The sequence below is a fragment of the Tachyglossus aculeatus genome, chromosome 21 (genome assembly GCF_015852505.1).
Source record: "Tachyglossus aculeatus isolate mTacAcu1 chromosome 21, mTacAcu1.pri, whole genome shotgun sequence".
Classification (NCBI taxonomy): Eukaryota; Metazoa; Chordata; class Mammalia; order Monotremata; family Tachyglossidae; genus Tachyglossus; species Tachyglossus aculeatus.
Window position 1 is genome coordinate 42,644,096 of NC_052086.1, and position 14,001 is coordinate 42,658,096.

At 44.6% G+C, this 14,001-nt stretch overlaps 1 protein-coding gene across 2 annotated transcripts in view; it reads left to right on the plus strand.

The window, feature by feature from the left end:
• Positions 1-14,001, plus strand: part of MED13L (mediator complex subunit 13L) — a 421,642-nt gene that overhangs the window by 203,990 nt on the left and 203,651 nt on the right. The gene's annotated exons all lie outside the window — the stretch shown is intronic.

Here is a 14,001-nt window from a genome sequence, read left to right on the forward strand (position 1 = left end):
CAAAGTACTGTTCTAAGCGCTGGGGAGGTTACAAGGTGATCAGGTTGTCCCACGGGGGGCTCACAGTCTTTATCCCCATTTTTTACAGTTGAGGGAACTGAGGCCCAGAGAAGTTAAGATGAAGATTGTGAGCCCCTCGTGGGACAACCTGATCACCTTGTATATATCCTGGTGCTTAGAACAGTGCTCGGCACATAGTAAGTGCTTAGCAAATACCATTATTATTATTATTATTATTATCAAAATAGAGTGATAGAATTATAGATATATACACATCATTAATAAAATAAATAGAATAATAAATATGCACAAATATACACAAGTGCTGTGGGCAGGGAGAAGGGGGTAGAGCAGAGGGAGAGAGTAAGCCCTTAACAAATATGGTTAAAAAACTCCAACAACCAAATGAAGCTTTGGAATCGGAGCGAGGGTGGCTGGGTTGCCCCCCGAAAGTCAGCGATGCCCATTGTGTGTTCAATTCCTTTTTCTCCGCTGGGCTATTAAAGTCGTCGCCTCGCTTATGTTCTCAAGAACGTCTCTTGAAGGTCGCGTCGCAGTCGCCCCGTTTGGTTTTATCGTCTCCTTCAATTTGCAGTTTACCGGCTTTCCGCCGAGGCCCGGGACTCATTGAAATGTTAACTTGGGTCACGTCTGAACTGCCACATTCCCGAGAAGAAACCTTCATTAAAATGCCGACCGCCAGAACTCACGCTGTTCAGTATACCTCAGGAAGAGGTGATGGGATTCCAACTGTGGAATCGTATTGTGCGCCTCTTAATTCATTCATATGAGAAGCAGAGTGGCTTAGTGGAAAGAGCCCGGGCTCGGGAGTCAGAGGACATGGGTTGTAATCCCACCTCCGCCGCTGGTCTGCTGTGTGACCCTGGGTAAGCTGCTTCACTTCTCTGGGCCTCGGTTACCTCAACTGTAAAATGGGGATGAAGACTGTGACCCCATGTGGGACAACCTGATTCCCTTGTATCTACCCAGTGCTTAGAACAGTCAATCAATCATATTTATTGAGCGCTTACTGTGTGCAGAGCACTGTACTAAGCGCTTGGGAAGTACAAGTTGGCAACAGATACAGACAGTCCCTACCCAACAGTGAGTTCACAGTCTAAAAGGGGGAGACAGAGAACAAAACCAAACATACTAACAAAATAAAATAAATAGAATAGCCATGCACAAGTAAAATAAATAAATAAATTGTGATTTATTGGTGGAAGAACAGTGCTTGGCACATAGTAAGTGCTTAACAAATGCCATTTAAAGAGAAGCAGTGTGGCTTAGTGGAAAGAGCACAGGCTTGGGAGTCAGAGGACGTGGGTTTTAATCCTGGCTCCGCCACTTGTCTGCTGTGTGACCTTAGGCAAGTCACTTAACTTCTCTGTGCCTCAGTTACCTCATCTGGAAAATGGGGATTAAGACTGTGACCCCATGTGGGACAACCTGATTCCCTTGTATCTACCCCAGCGCTTAGAACAGTGCTTGGCACATAGTGAGCACTTAACAAATACAGTAATAATAATAATTATTATTATTATTCAGTCGTATTTATTGAGCGCTTAACTGTGTGCAGAGCACTGTACTAAGCGCTAAGCCTCTGTGTGTGTGTGTGTGTGTGTGTGTGTGTGTGTGTGTGTGTGTGTCTGTGTATATCTGGGTTAAAGAGTTGTACAGGTTCCGCATCGCTTTTGTTTGTAAATAAGTCAAAACCTATGCAGCCTTTTGATCTGACCCGATTGCCTTGACTCTACCCCAGTGCTTAGAACAGTTCTGGGCACATAGTAAGCATTTAAAAAATACCAAAACGATAATTGTTGTTATTATTATTTGCATTTCTTGTTGAAACTCCCACTGGACTGATGGATCGGAAAGAGAAAAGTTAAAAAACAAATGCTGCCCTCGACCCTTTGAAGGGGAATGGCATCAAAGCCCTTCTGCTCCTCCTGTAGAGTGAGAGAGTTAGAGGTCTAAGAGGGTGGAATTTCTTACAAGCAGTAAATCCACCGAGTTATTAATGATTTTGTAGATTTCACACCTTGATCGATGGCTGCGTAACTGAGATCGATCGATGATGTATTTAATTGGATTTTTTAATGGGCATAGTACGATATCACAGAATTAATGGAGCATTATGCTACTGGGCTACTTTGGGCAAGTCACTTTGAAGAAAAAGGAAATCAAACTATTGCATCTGTCGAAGAAACACTGTTTTAAAGGGATACCATTTGTAAAGACTAGAGTGAAAGATGTGTTTTTGTACTTCAATCAGTCGAATTTAGTGCGCACGTATTGTGTGCAGAGCACTGTATTAAGCGCTTGTGAGAGAACAGCCCAACAGAGTTGGGAGTCAGGTTCCCTCATCACAATGAGAGAAGAAGCAGGGCCAGGTTTAAAGAGCCCGGGCCCGGGAGTCGGAAGGTCCTGCGTTCTAATCCCGGCTCCGCCACTTGTCTGCTGGGTGACCTTGGGCAAGTCACTTCCCTTCCCTGGGCCTCTGTTACCCCATCTGGAAAACGGGGATTAAGACAGGGAGCCCCATGTGGGGCAGGGACTGTGTCCAATCTGATGACGTTGTATCGACCCCAGCACTCAGTACAGTGCCTGTCACGAAGTTAGCGCTTAATAGATAGCAATAAAAAAATAAAAGGTGGTTTTCACGCCACGGGTCTGTTTCATTCCCTCTGTGGAATTAGATTTCATTCATTCATTCATTCAATTGTATTTATTGAACGCTTACTGTGTGCAGAGCACTGTACTAAGTGCTTGGGAAGTACAAGTTGGCAACATATAGAGACAGTCCCTACCCAATAGTGGGCTCACAGTCTAGCAGGGGGAGACAGAGAACAAAACCAAACATATTAACAAAATAAAATAAATAGAATAAATATGTACAAATAAATTAATAAATAACAAAAACCTAGGTCCCACTGATACATAAACTTGGATCGCTGGATTCCAGGCCAGGGTGCTAACCATTACGCCACGGCTCCATTGACCCTTTCACCTTCCTTCCTCCCCAAGGGAGCATCGATCGTCCCACTTCCCAGGGAAGTTTCCACTGCGGACGGGGCTGCCTCCTCCACTCTTGCGTCCCTTCTCCCTTATCACCCTACGATTTTCTGATTTTCATAATCACCAAGAGGGATCTTAAAATTAATAGAATTACTGTTATTATCGGCAGTAGTATCAACATTATCATTATTGAATTTATTAAGAATTTCCTTGCAAAAGAATGCCAAGTCCTGGAGTAGAAACAAACCAAGCAGATCGGATACATTTCTTGACCCGCGGGGGCTCAGAGTTTAAGAGAAAGGGAGAGCACATATTTACCCCGATTTTACAGAGAGACCCAAAGCGGTTTCGTGACTGGACGAAAAAAGTCGTACAATCGGGCCAGTGGCAGAACCGGGCAGACCTTTCAAAATTCGTGACTCCCAGCCACATGCTCAGTCCACTAAGCCATGATGCCACCCAAACAATCACTTGTCAGATTTGCTTTTTAAAGCATCTCATTTTTGAATGCATACGTTTAGGGGGTTCAGAAGTGCAGAGGGACCTGAAGGCAGCAGGAAAAAGCCAAGTGGGACCCTGCATCCACAATGATCTTTTCATTACCGATCAATCAATCAATGATATTGTACTTATCTGTAATTCATTTATATTTACGTCCGTCTTCCCTCTAGACCGTAAGCTCGTTATGGGCAGGGACTGTGTCTGTTATATCATTGTGTTGCACTCCCTCGAGTGTTTACCTCAGTGATCTGCGCACAGGAAGCGCTCAATAAATACAACTGATTGGTATTCATTGAGCACTTCTATATATGTATATATGTTTGTACATATTTATTACTCTATTTATCTTACTTGTACATATCTATTCTATTTATTTTATTTTGTTAGTATGTTTGGTTTTGTTCTCTGTCTCCCCCTTCTAGACTGTGAGCCCGCTGTTGGGTAGGGACTGTCTCTATGTGTTGCCAACTTGTACTTCCCAAGTGCTTAGTACAGTGCTCTGCACACAGTAAGCGCTCAATAAATATGATTGATTGATTGATTGTGAGCAGAGCACTGAACTAAGTACTTAGAGAAGAAGCGTGGCTTAGTGGAAAGAGCACGGGCTTGGGAGTAAGAGGTTGTGGGTTCTAATCCTGGCCCCGCCACTTATCAGCTGTGTGACTTTGGGCCAGTCACTTCACTTCTCTGGGCCTCAGTGACCTCATATGTAAAATGGGGACTAAAACTGTGAGTCCCACCTGGGACAACCTGATTACCCTATATCTACCCCAGCGCTTAGGACAGTGCTTGGCACATAGTAAGCGCTTAACAAATACCATCATTATTATTATTATTATTACTTGGGAAAGTATGATTACTTTCCCACCCCTTTAGTGGTTAGAACAGTGCTTGGCACATAGTAAGCGCTTAACAGATACCATTGTTATTATTCAAAGCCTTATCTGAAGGCACATCTACTCCAAGAGGCCTTCCCTGCCAAGCCTTCCTTTCCTCCTTTTCCGCTCCCTTCTCCATTGGCTCTTGCATTCGGATTTGCTCCCCTTATTCACCCCTCCCTCTGCCCCCCAGGACTTAGGTACTTAGCTGTTATTCCTTTATATTAATGTCTGTCTCCCCCTCTAGACTATAAACGTGTTGTATATAAGAACCGAGCTATGCTGTAGGGTCTCAATTGCTTAATTGAGGGTTTTGCACCCGAGAAGTGCTCAATAAATAACATCGGTTGATTGAATACAGTCCAGCAGAGTTGACGGACATGATCCCTGCCATCAGGGAGCTTACATTCTGCTTGGGCTAAGAAGCAGCGTGGCTCAGTGGCAAGAGCCCGGGCTTGTCAGTCAGAGGACGTGGGTTCTAATTCTGGCTCCGCCACTTGTCTGCTGTGTGACCTTGGCTGAGCCACTTAACTTCTCTGTGCCTCATATGCTTCATCTGTAAAATGGGGATTAAGACGGCGAGCCCCATGTGGGACAACCTGATTACCGCGTCAGCGTTTAGAACAGTGCTTGGCACATAGAAAGAGTTTAGTGAGTTGGAGGGGGGAATGTGGAAGGTCAGGGTCCTTGCTCTCCCGGGAACGTGTTCTATCTGACCCCGGCTCCTCCACCTGTCTGCTGTGTGACCTTGGGCAAGTCACTTCAGTCCTCTGGGCCTCAGTTCCCTCATCTGGAAAATGGGGATTAAGACTGAGCCCCATGGGGAACATCCCAACTACCCTGTATCTACCTTGGGTCTGCTGCAAAGCAACGTGGCGTAGATAGAGCACGGTCCTGGAGTCAGAAGGTCTTGGGTTCTAATCCTGACTTGGCCAGCTGTCTGCTGTGTGACCTTGGGAAAGTCAGTTCACTTCTCTGGGCCTCAGTTACCTCATCTGGAAAATGGGGATCGAGACTGTGAGCCCCACATGGGACAGGGACTGTGTTCAACCCCAGCACTTAGTACAGTGCCAGGCACACAGTTAAACGCTTAACAAATACCATCATCATCATCATTAACAAAAGCCATCATTATTATTGTTACTGGGGGAGAGAGACATTCCAATCGAGTGGGGATGGCGGGAAACAGTAGAGGAGGTTCCAGGATGAGGGTCAGGAAGCTTTGAGGGAACACATCCGAGTTCCTAGTCGACAGCGAGTGGGGGCGGACAGGGAAATAAAGGGCTTGGTTGGGGAAGGCCTCTTGGAGGAGGTGTGATTTCATTCATTCAATCAGTCAATCTATCGCATTTATTGACCCATTCACCCATTCAGTCGTACTTATTGAGCACTTACCATGTGCAGAGCAGTGTACTAAGCACTTGGAAAGTACAGTTCAGTAACAGAGACAATCCCTACCCAACAGTGGGCTCATAGTCTAGAAGGCGGAGACAGACAACAAAACAAAACAAGTAGACAGGCATCAATAGCATCAAAACAGATAAATAGGATTATTGATATATACACATCACTAATAAAATAAATAGAATAGTAAATATGTACAAATATCCACAAGTGCTGTGGGGAGGGGAAGAGGGTAGAGCAGAGGGAGGGGACGAGGAGCAGGGGAAAAGGGGGCTCAGTCTGGGAAGGCCTCCTGGAGGAGGGGAGCTCTCAGTAGGGCTTTTAATGGGGGAGAAGAGCTAGTTTGGCTTGTTTGAGGAATATTTCGAGGGTGGGGAAAGTCTCTGAAGGTGGATCGCCGGCCTATTTAGGGAGGAGGGGGTTCCAGGCCGGAGGGGTCAGTGGCAGGGTAGAGGTACAGAGAGCAGGTTGGCATCAGAGGAGCTCGACCCGGTAATCCTCCTTAAATAATCTCCTTGTCCCACGTGCCTCGCTTTAATCCGTCAGTATTTCCGCATCGTGCTGCAAAATTGGATTTTTTTTTTCGGTCATTTTAATGGGCCGTCTGACTAGTCCTAACCCGGGGAGATATATTTTAATTTTTTTCCCCCTCAAATTTGCAGTGGCCAACGTGGTTGCCACACTCAGTGTTCTGGGTAACGGCTTTCATTAGTTTCAGTGCCTGAGGAGAAAAAGCGGTAGGTGGGAGTCTGGAGCGTTTTTGATGTCTGGATGTTCAATTCAGCTGTTGCTGCAATATGTTACATTAAAAGGAAATATGTACCGTAGCTCAGAGGAACGATGTATTCTTTGAAAGCACTTGGACTTTTAAATGGAGGAAGGCAGCGTGACCCGAATCCGAGAGCGCGTAGGGCTGAATTTATTCAAGATACCGTAATACGCCCCATGCCCGATCCTCTCCCCCCTCTCTTCCACCCTCCCCCCATTTTTTCTTTTTCTTCCCTTCAAGTGAAACGTGTCATTTTCAATTGTTGAGATGGAATAGATATCCGCACAAGATCTCTCTGCTGGTGGAAAGAGCTTCATTGAAGTCCCAGCCGCTTTGATAGTTGGCCACGTTGACTTTCTCCCCCCCCGAACCTTTCCTACAGCTCTCTCCTTTCGGGGTGGCTTATTAATTCCGCGGGGGAGCCCGTTCCACCGAGTGAAATCGAGTTAATATTACAGCGTGTAAGGCTTTTGAATAATGTTTTCGCGCTTTAAGAATCAGCTCTCCACTTGAACGTTTTGTGCTAAATGCCTTCATCTCTCAAGATTTATCGGAACTTCCCTAAGCTGATTTAATATTCGGGCCTGTAGGGCTGATGGTGAAGGAGAGGGTAAACAATAACACGAGTGCTTATTTGAAAAATGTGATGGCATTCTCCTCTGTTCAGTCGGCCTTTTTTGATCTACGAGGTCTCTGATGGGTATAATAAAAATAATAATAATAATGGTGGTATTTATTCATTCAGTAGAATTTATTGAGCACTTACTGTGTGCAGAGCACTAAAGTAAGCACTTGGAAGAGGACGGTACAGCAATAAGCAGACACATTCCCTGCCCACAATGAGCGTACAGTCTAGAGGGGCCAAATAGATAAATAATTATGGCATTTGTTAAGCACCTACTATGTGCAAATCCCTGTTCTAAGCGCTGGACTTGTTTGGTGTGTGACCTTAGGCAAGTCACTTCATTTTTCTGTGCCTCATCTGTAAAATAGGGATTAAGACTGTTAGCCCCACGTGGGACAACCTGACTACCCTGTATCCTCTCCAGCGCTTAGAGCAGTGCCTGGCACAGAGTAAGTGCTTAACTAATACCATAATTATAATTATAATTGTTATTACTGTGTGCCAGTTACTGTACTGAGCACTGGAGTGGATACATGCCAGTCTGGTTGGGCACAGTCTCTGTCCCATGCGGGTTGTAGAGTCTCAATCCCCACTTAACAGATGAGGTAATCGAAGCTCAGAGAAGCGAAATGACTTGCCCAGGGTCACACAGCAGACAGGCGGAGCGAGGAGTAACAGTAATAATAATAATAATAATAATGATAGTAATAATAATAATAATAATAATAATGATATTTGTTAAGTGCTTACTAGGTGAAAAGCACTGTTCTAAGCCCTGGAGGGGGGTACAAGGTGATCAGGTTGTCCCATGTGGGGCTCACAGTCTTCATATCCATTTTACAGATGAGGTAACTGAGGCACAGAGAAGTGAAGTACTTGCCCAGAGTCACACAGCTGACAATTGGCGGAGTCGGGATTTGAACCCATGACCTCTGACTCCAAAGCCCGTGCTCTTTCCACTGAGCCACGCTGCTTCCACGCTGCTTCTCTTTATGAGTAGAGTAGAACCCCATAATGATAATAATAATGGTAGTGGTATTTGTTAAGCCCTTACTATGGGGCAGGTACTGTTCTAAGCGCTGGGGTGGAGGCAAGATAATAATAGTAAATAATAATAATAATAATGGTATTTGTTAAGTGCTTATTATGTGCCAAGCACTGTTCTAAGCAGTGGGGTAGATACAAGGTAATCAGCTCCTCCCGTGTGGGGCTCACAGTCTCAATCCCCATTTTGCCGATGAGGTAACTGAGGCACAGAGAAATTAAGTGACCTGATAATCGCGTTAATCATGGTGGACACAGTCCCTGTCCCATGGAGGGCTCACAGTCTCCATCCCCGTTTTCCAGTTGATGTAATCAATGCCCAGAGAAGCGAAGTGACTCTCCCAAGGTCCCACAGCAGACAAGTGGTGGAGCTGGGATTAGATTATATGATTATCTTGTACCTACCCCAGCACTTAGTACAGTGCCTGTCAGTCAGCCGATTGTATATATTGAGCACTTACTGTGTGGAGAGCACTGTACTGAGCTTTTGGGAGAGGACCACAGAATAATAAGCAGACACATTCTCTGCCCACAGCGAACTTACAATCTAGAAGGGAGACATCCACATCTGTCTCCTCTTCTAGGCTGGAGTATGTACTAGATAATCATATATGATTTTCTTACATTTTCTCAGCCTTGGCTAAAATACCTGATACAATCCATTTGAAAGGGCCAGTTTTAGTTAAAGTGGTAGTTACATGAAAGATAATTACAGAGACAGGAAAGCACAAGGCATAATAATAATGATGACATTTATTAAGCACTTACTATGTGCAAAGCACTGTTCTAAGCGCTGGGGAGGTTACAAGGTGATCAGGTTGTCCCACGTGGGGCTCACAGTCTTAATCCCCATTTTACAGATGAGGTAACGGAGTCACAGAGAAGTTAAGTGACTTGCCCAAAGTCACACAGCTGACAATTGGTGGAGCCTGGATGTGAACCCATGACCTCTGACTCTAAAGCTTATGCTCTTTCCACTGAGCCATGCTGAGCCACATCATCATCAATCGTATTTATTAAGCGCTTTCTGTGTGCAGAGCACTGTACTAAGCGCTTGGGAAGTGCAAATTGGCAACATATAGAGACAGTCCCTACCCAACAGTGGGCTCACAGTCTAAGTCTAAAAGATGATGGGTTTTTTTAAGCGCTTACTATGTGCAAAGCTCTGTTCTAAGCGCTGGGGAGGATACAAGGTGATCAGGTTGTCCCATGTTTCTTCTTGTATTGTCCTCTTCCAAGCACTTAGTACAGTGCTCTGCACACAGTAAATGCTCAACACATACGATTGAATGAATGAATGAATGTTCACGAGCTGGTTGGGCAGCCATAATGTGTGTGTGTGTGCATAATAATGATCACCTCCTGCAGGAGGCCATCCCAGACTTAGCCCCCTCCTTCCTCTCCCCCTCCCCATCCCCCCGCCCTACCTCCTTCCCCTCCCCGCAGCACCTGGATATATGTTTGTACAGATTTATTACTCTATTTATTTTACTTGTACATATTTACTCTTCTAATTATTTTGTTAATGATGTGAATCTAGCTTTACTTCTATTTATTCTGATGACTTGACACCCATCCCCAAGTTTGTTTTGCTGTCTGTCTCCCCCTTTTAGACTGTGAGCCCGTTGTTGGATAGGGACCATCTCTAGATGTTGTCAGCTTGTACTTCCCAAGCGCTTAGTACAGTGCTCTGCATACAGTAAGTGCTCAGCAAATACGATCGAATGAATGAATGAATGTGGGGCTCACAGTCTTAATCCCCATTTTACTGATGAGGGAACTGAGGCCCAGAGAAGTTAAGTGACTTGCCCAAAGTCACACAGCTGACAATTGGCAGAGCAGGGATTCGAACCCATGGCCTCTGACTCCCAAGCCCGTGCTCTTTCCATTGAGCCACGCTGCTTCTCATGGGATTAAATGGTATTTAACATCCACAAATGGTGGTAGGTGAAAGAAAATAGGCAGGTTAAATAGACATGGCCTCTCTGTGGTGTAAGAACTGATGAATCCTTTATTGAAAGACGATTGCATCAGTTAAATCTATCTTGACTTTAGGGTGAGAAGGCACATTTCTAAAAATACAACATCTACCTAAGACCTATGGGGCTGGGGTATTAAAATATTTAAGGGATATGCAAATAGGGGCATACTAATAATGATAGTAATAATGGCAGTCTGTGCTAAGCACCAAGATGTGCCAATCACTGTACTAGGCGCTGGGGTGAATAGAAAATAATCAGGTCCCACATGGGGCCCACAGTCTAAGTAGGAGAGAGAAACAGGTGTCGAATCCCCATTATGCCATGAGAGGATTTGAGGCTACGAGAAGCAAAGTGACTTGCCCAGGCTCACACAGCACACAAGTGGCAGAGTCAGAATTAGAACCCAGGACCTTTGACTCTTTTGACTAGGCCACACTGCTTTTATAGTTGATGGTGAGGGCAGGGAAGAGAGGAGATATATGAGGGTTTATTTTAGCTGGGGAATTGTACTTCTCGAAGAAGCCACCCAAAGGAAAGAAGCGTGTCGTGTTAATAGCTCGATAGAAAAACATGTTAGTCTAATATGAGCTGGCATTTACTATGGAGTCATGGGGGAACATCTTGCAATGTGATGCTAAGTTTCCCTCGACTCCAGCCTCCCTCTCTTGATTCTGTCAAATTATATTTGTTCTAAACCTGGATTAAACATTTAAAATCTGTTCATTTCTTTGCTGGCTTGGTAACGTAAAAGCTATATGTAGGTGCATTCTGCTTGGCACGGCGTAAGCGCTTAAGAAAAACCACAATTAGTAGGAAACTACAGAGCAGAAGCAGCCTTTATAAGGGTGAAAATAGGTTCCAGAGCGTCAAGACTGCAGGTGACACGCCTCACCTCCTCCCAGAGGCCTTCCCTGACTACATTCTCATTTCCTCCTCTCCCCCTCCCTTCTGCGTTCCCCTTGAGCTTGGATTTGTATCCTTTATTCACCTCATCCTCAGCCCCACGACACTTAGGGCCATCTCCGTAACTGATTTATGTACATTCATGAGAAGCAGCGTGGCTTAGTGGCAAGAGCCCGGCCTTGGGAGTCAGAGGACGTGGGTTCTAATTCCGGCTCCGCCACCTGTCTGCTCTGTGACCTCGGGCAAGCCACTTCACCTCTCTGTGCCTCAGTTACCTCATCTGCAAAACGGGGATTAAGACTGTAAGCCCCACGTGGGACAACCTGATTACCGTATATCTACCCCAGCGCTTACAACAGTGCTCGGCACATAGTAAGCGCTTAACAAAAACAGTAATTATAATTTCCCTCTCCAGACTGTAAGCTCCCCATGGGCAGGAATCTTGTCTACCTACTCTGTTACATTGCATTCTCCCAAGCGCTTCTTACATTGCTCCGCACCCTTCGTTTATTCATCCAGTCGTATTTATTGAGCACTTATGTTTGCAGAGCACTGTACTAGGAGCTTGGAAAGTACAATTCGGCAACAGATAATAATAATAATAATAATAATAATAATAATAATAATAATGGCATTTATGAAGCACTTACTATGTGCAACTGTTCTAAGCGCTGGGGGGGTACAAGGTAATCAGGTTGCCCCACGGGGGGCTCACAGGGTTCATCCCCATTTTACAGATGAGGGAACTGAGGCCCGGAGAAGTGAAGTGACTTGCCCAGAGTCACACCGCTGACAGTTGGCGGAGCCGGGATTTGAACCCATGACATCTGACTCCAAAGCCGGGCTCTTTCCATTGAGCCACACTGCTTCTCAATAGAGATAGAGACAATAGAGATAGATAGATAGAGACAATCCCTACTTGACAACGGGCTCACAGTCTAGAAGCGGGGAGACAGACAGCAAAACAAAACAAGTAGACAGACGTCAATAGCATCAATATAAAAAAATAGAATTATAGATATATACACATCAATAAAATGACACAGTGAGCGCTCAATAAATACGCACGGTGGATCGCTTGTGAGCGACATAATCACTCAGACAGTTTAACTTGGGCAAATAAAAAAGATCTCTGGGCAGAGAGGCATTTGAAGTTAGGATTTTTCCTTTTCCTTTGCACTTCCAGGCCCAGGCTCTGCCACTAGGCTACGCGTTTTTTGGTGTCAATTAAGCTTTGGAGCTGAGACTTAATCTTATTTCAGACCATCTTGACAAGAATAATCGTTTGGCTCCGTTTTTGGTTCAGTGATTATATCGAAGATTGGTTTTAATAGGGATTTCCCCTTGGCCTTTTCGGGAAAAGTGTGATTAAGAATGCAAAGTGTCACACCCAATGAAACTTCAGTTGCTGAGCAAACCGAATTGAGAATTTCTCTTGTATGAAATTTCAAAAATGCGCTAAAATTTTTGAAAAAATATTCAGTACAAACTCAATGCTGAAGTTTTCTATTTGAGTAACTGTCTCGTTATTGTAGAGAAAAAAAAAAAATCCACAAGTTGCCTTCTGAAGTCTGAAATTTCCCGAGGAAACCTGCCGCTTTCCCGAATTGCATTCTTTGGATCGTACCATATTCATGCTGCTATTTGTCTCTGCCGACTTACGTTACTGGAAATTTCAAACTGTTTTTAGAAGCGATGAACACCCTCTAGTAAAAGAATCGAGGTAACTTAATAATAGTTTGTAATATTTGTTAAGTGCTTACTATGTGCCAAGCACTGTGCGAGGCTCTGGGATAATAATAATAATAATAATAATAATAATAATAATAATAATGTTGGTGTTTGTTAAGCGCTTACTGTGTGCCAAGCACTGTTCTAAGCACTGAGGTAGATACAAGGTAATCGGGTTGTCCCACGTGGGGCTCACAGACTTGATCCCCATTTTACAGATGAGGGAACTGAGGCTCGGAGAAGTGAAGTGACTTGCCCAAAGTCACACAGCTGACAAGTGGTGGAGCCGGGATTAGAACCCATGACCTCTGACTTCCAAGCCCGGGCTCTTTCCTCTAAGCCACGAAGCATTTAGGTATAAGATGATCAGGGCCCACGTGGGGCTCGGAGTGTAAGGAAGAGGGAGGACAGGTATTGAAACCCCATCTTGTGGATGAGGGAACTGAGGCCCAGAGAAGTGACGTGACTTGCCCAAGGTCACACAGCAGACAGATGGTGGGTCTGGGTAACCAGTCTCGCGTAGCGGCTAGAGCCCGGGCCTGGGAATCAGAAGGATGTGGGTTCTAATCTATATATGTATATACCCGTATATATGTATATATGTTTGTACACATTTATTACTCTATTTATTTATTTTACTTGTACATATCTATTCTATTTATTTTATTTTGTTAGTATGTTTGGTTTTGTTCTCTGTCTCCCCCTTTTAGACTGTGAGCCCACTGTTGGGTAGGGACTGTCTCTATATGTTGCCAACTTGGACTTCCCAAGCACTTAGTACAGTGCTCTGCACACAGTAAGCGCTCAATAAATACGATTGATTGATTGATTGATTCTAATCCCGACTCTGCCACTTGTCTGCTGTGTGACCTTGGGCAAGTCACGTCACTTCTCTGGGCCTCGGTGACCTCATCTGTGAAATGGGGATAGAGACTATGAGCCTCACGTGGGACAGGGACTGTGTCCAACCCGATTTGCTTGTATCCACCCCCAATTCTTAGTTCAGTGCTTGGCAAATATTAAGCACTTAGTAAATACCACAATTATTATAAAATCATTCAGTCCTACCATCTGGTGGATAGGAAAATGGGGAAAATACAGAGGAGAAATTTCTGCAGTATGGTCAAGTGGATAAGGAAACAATAT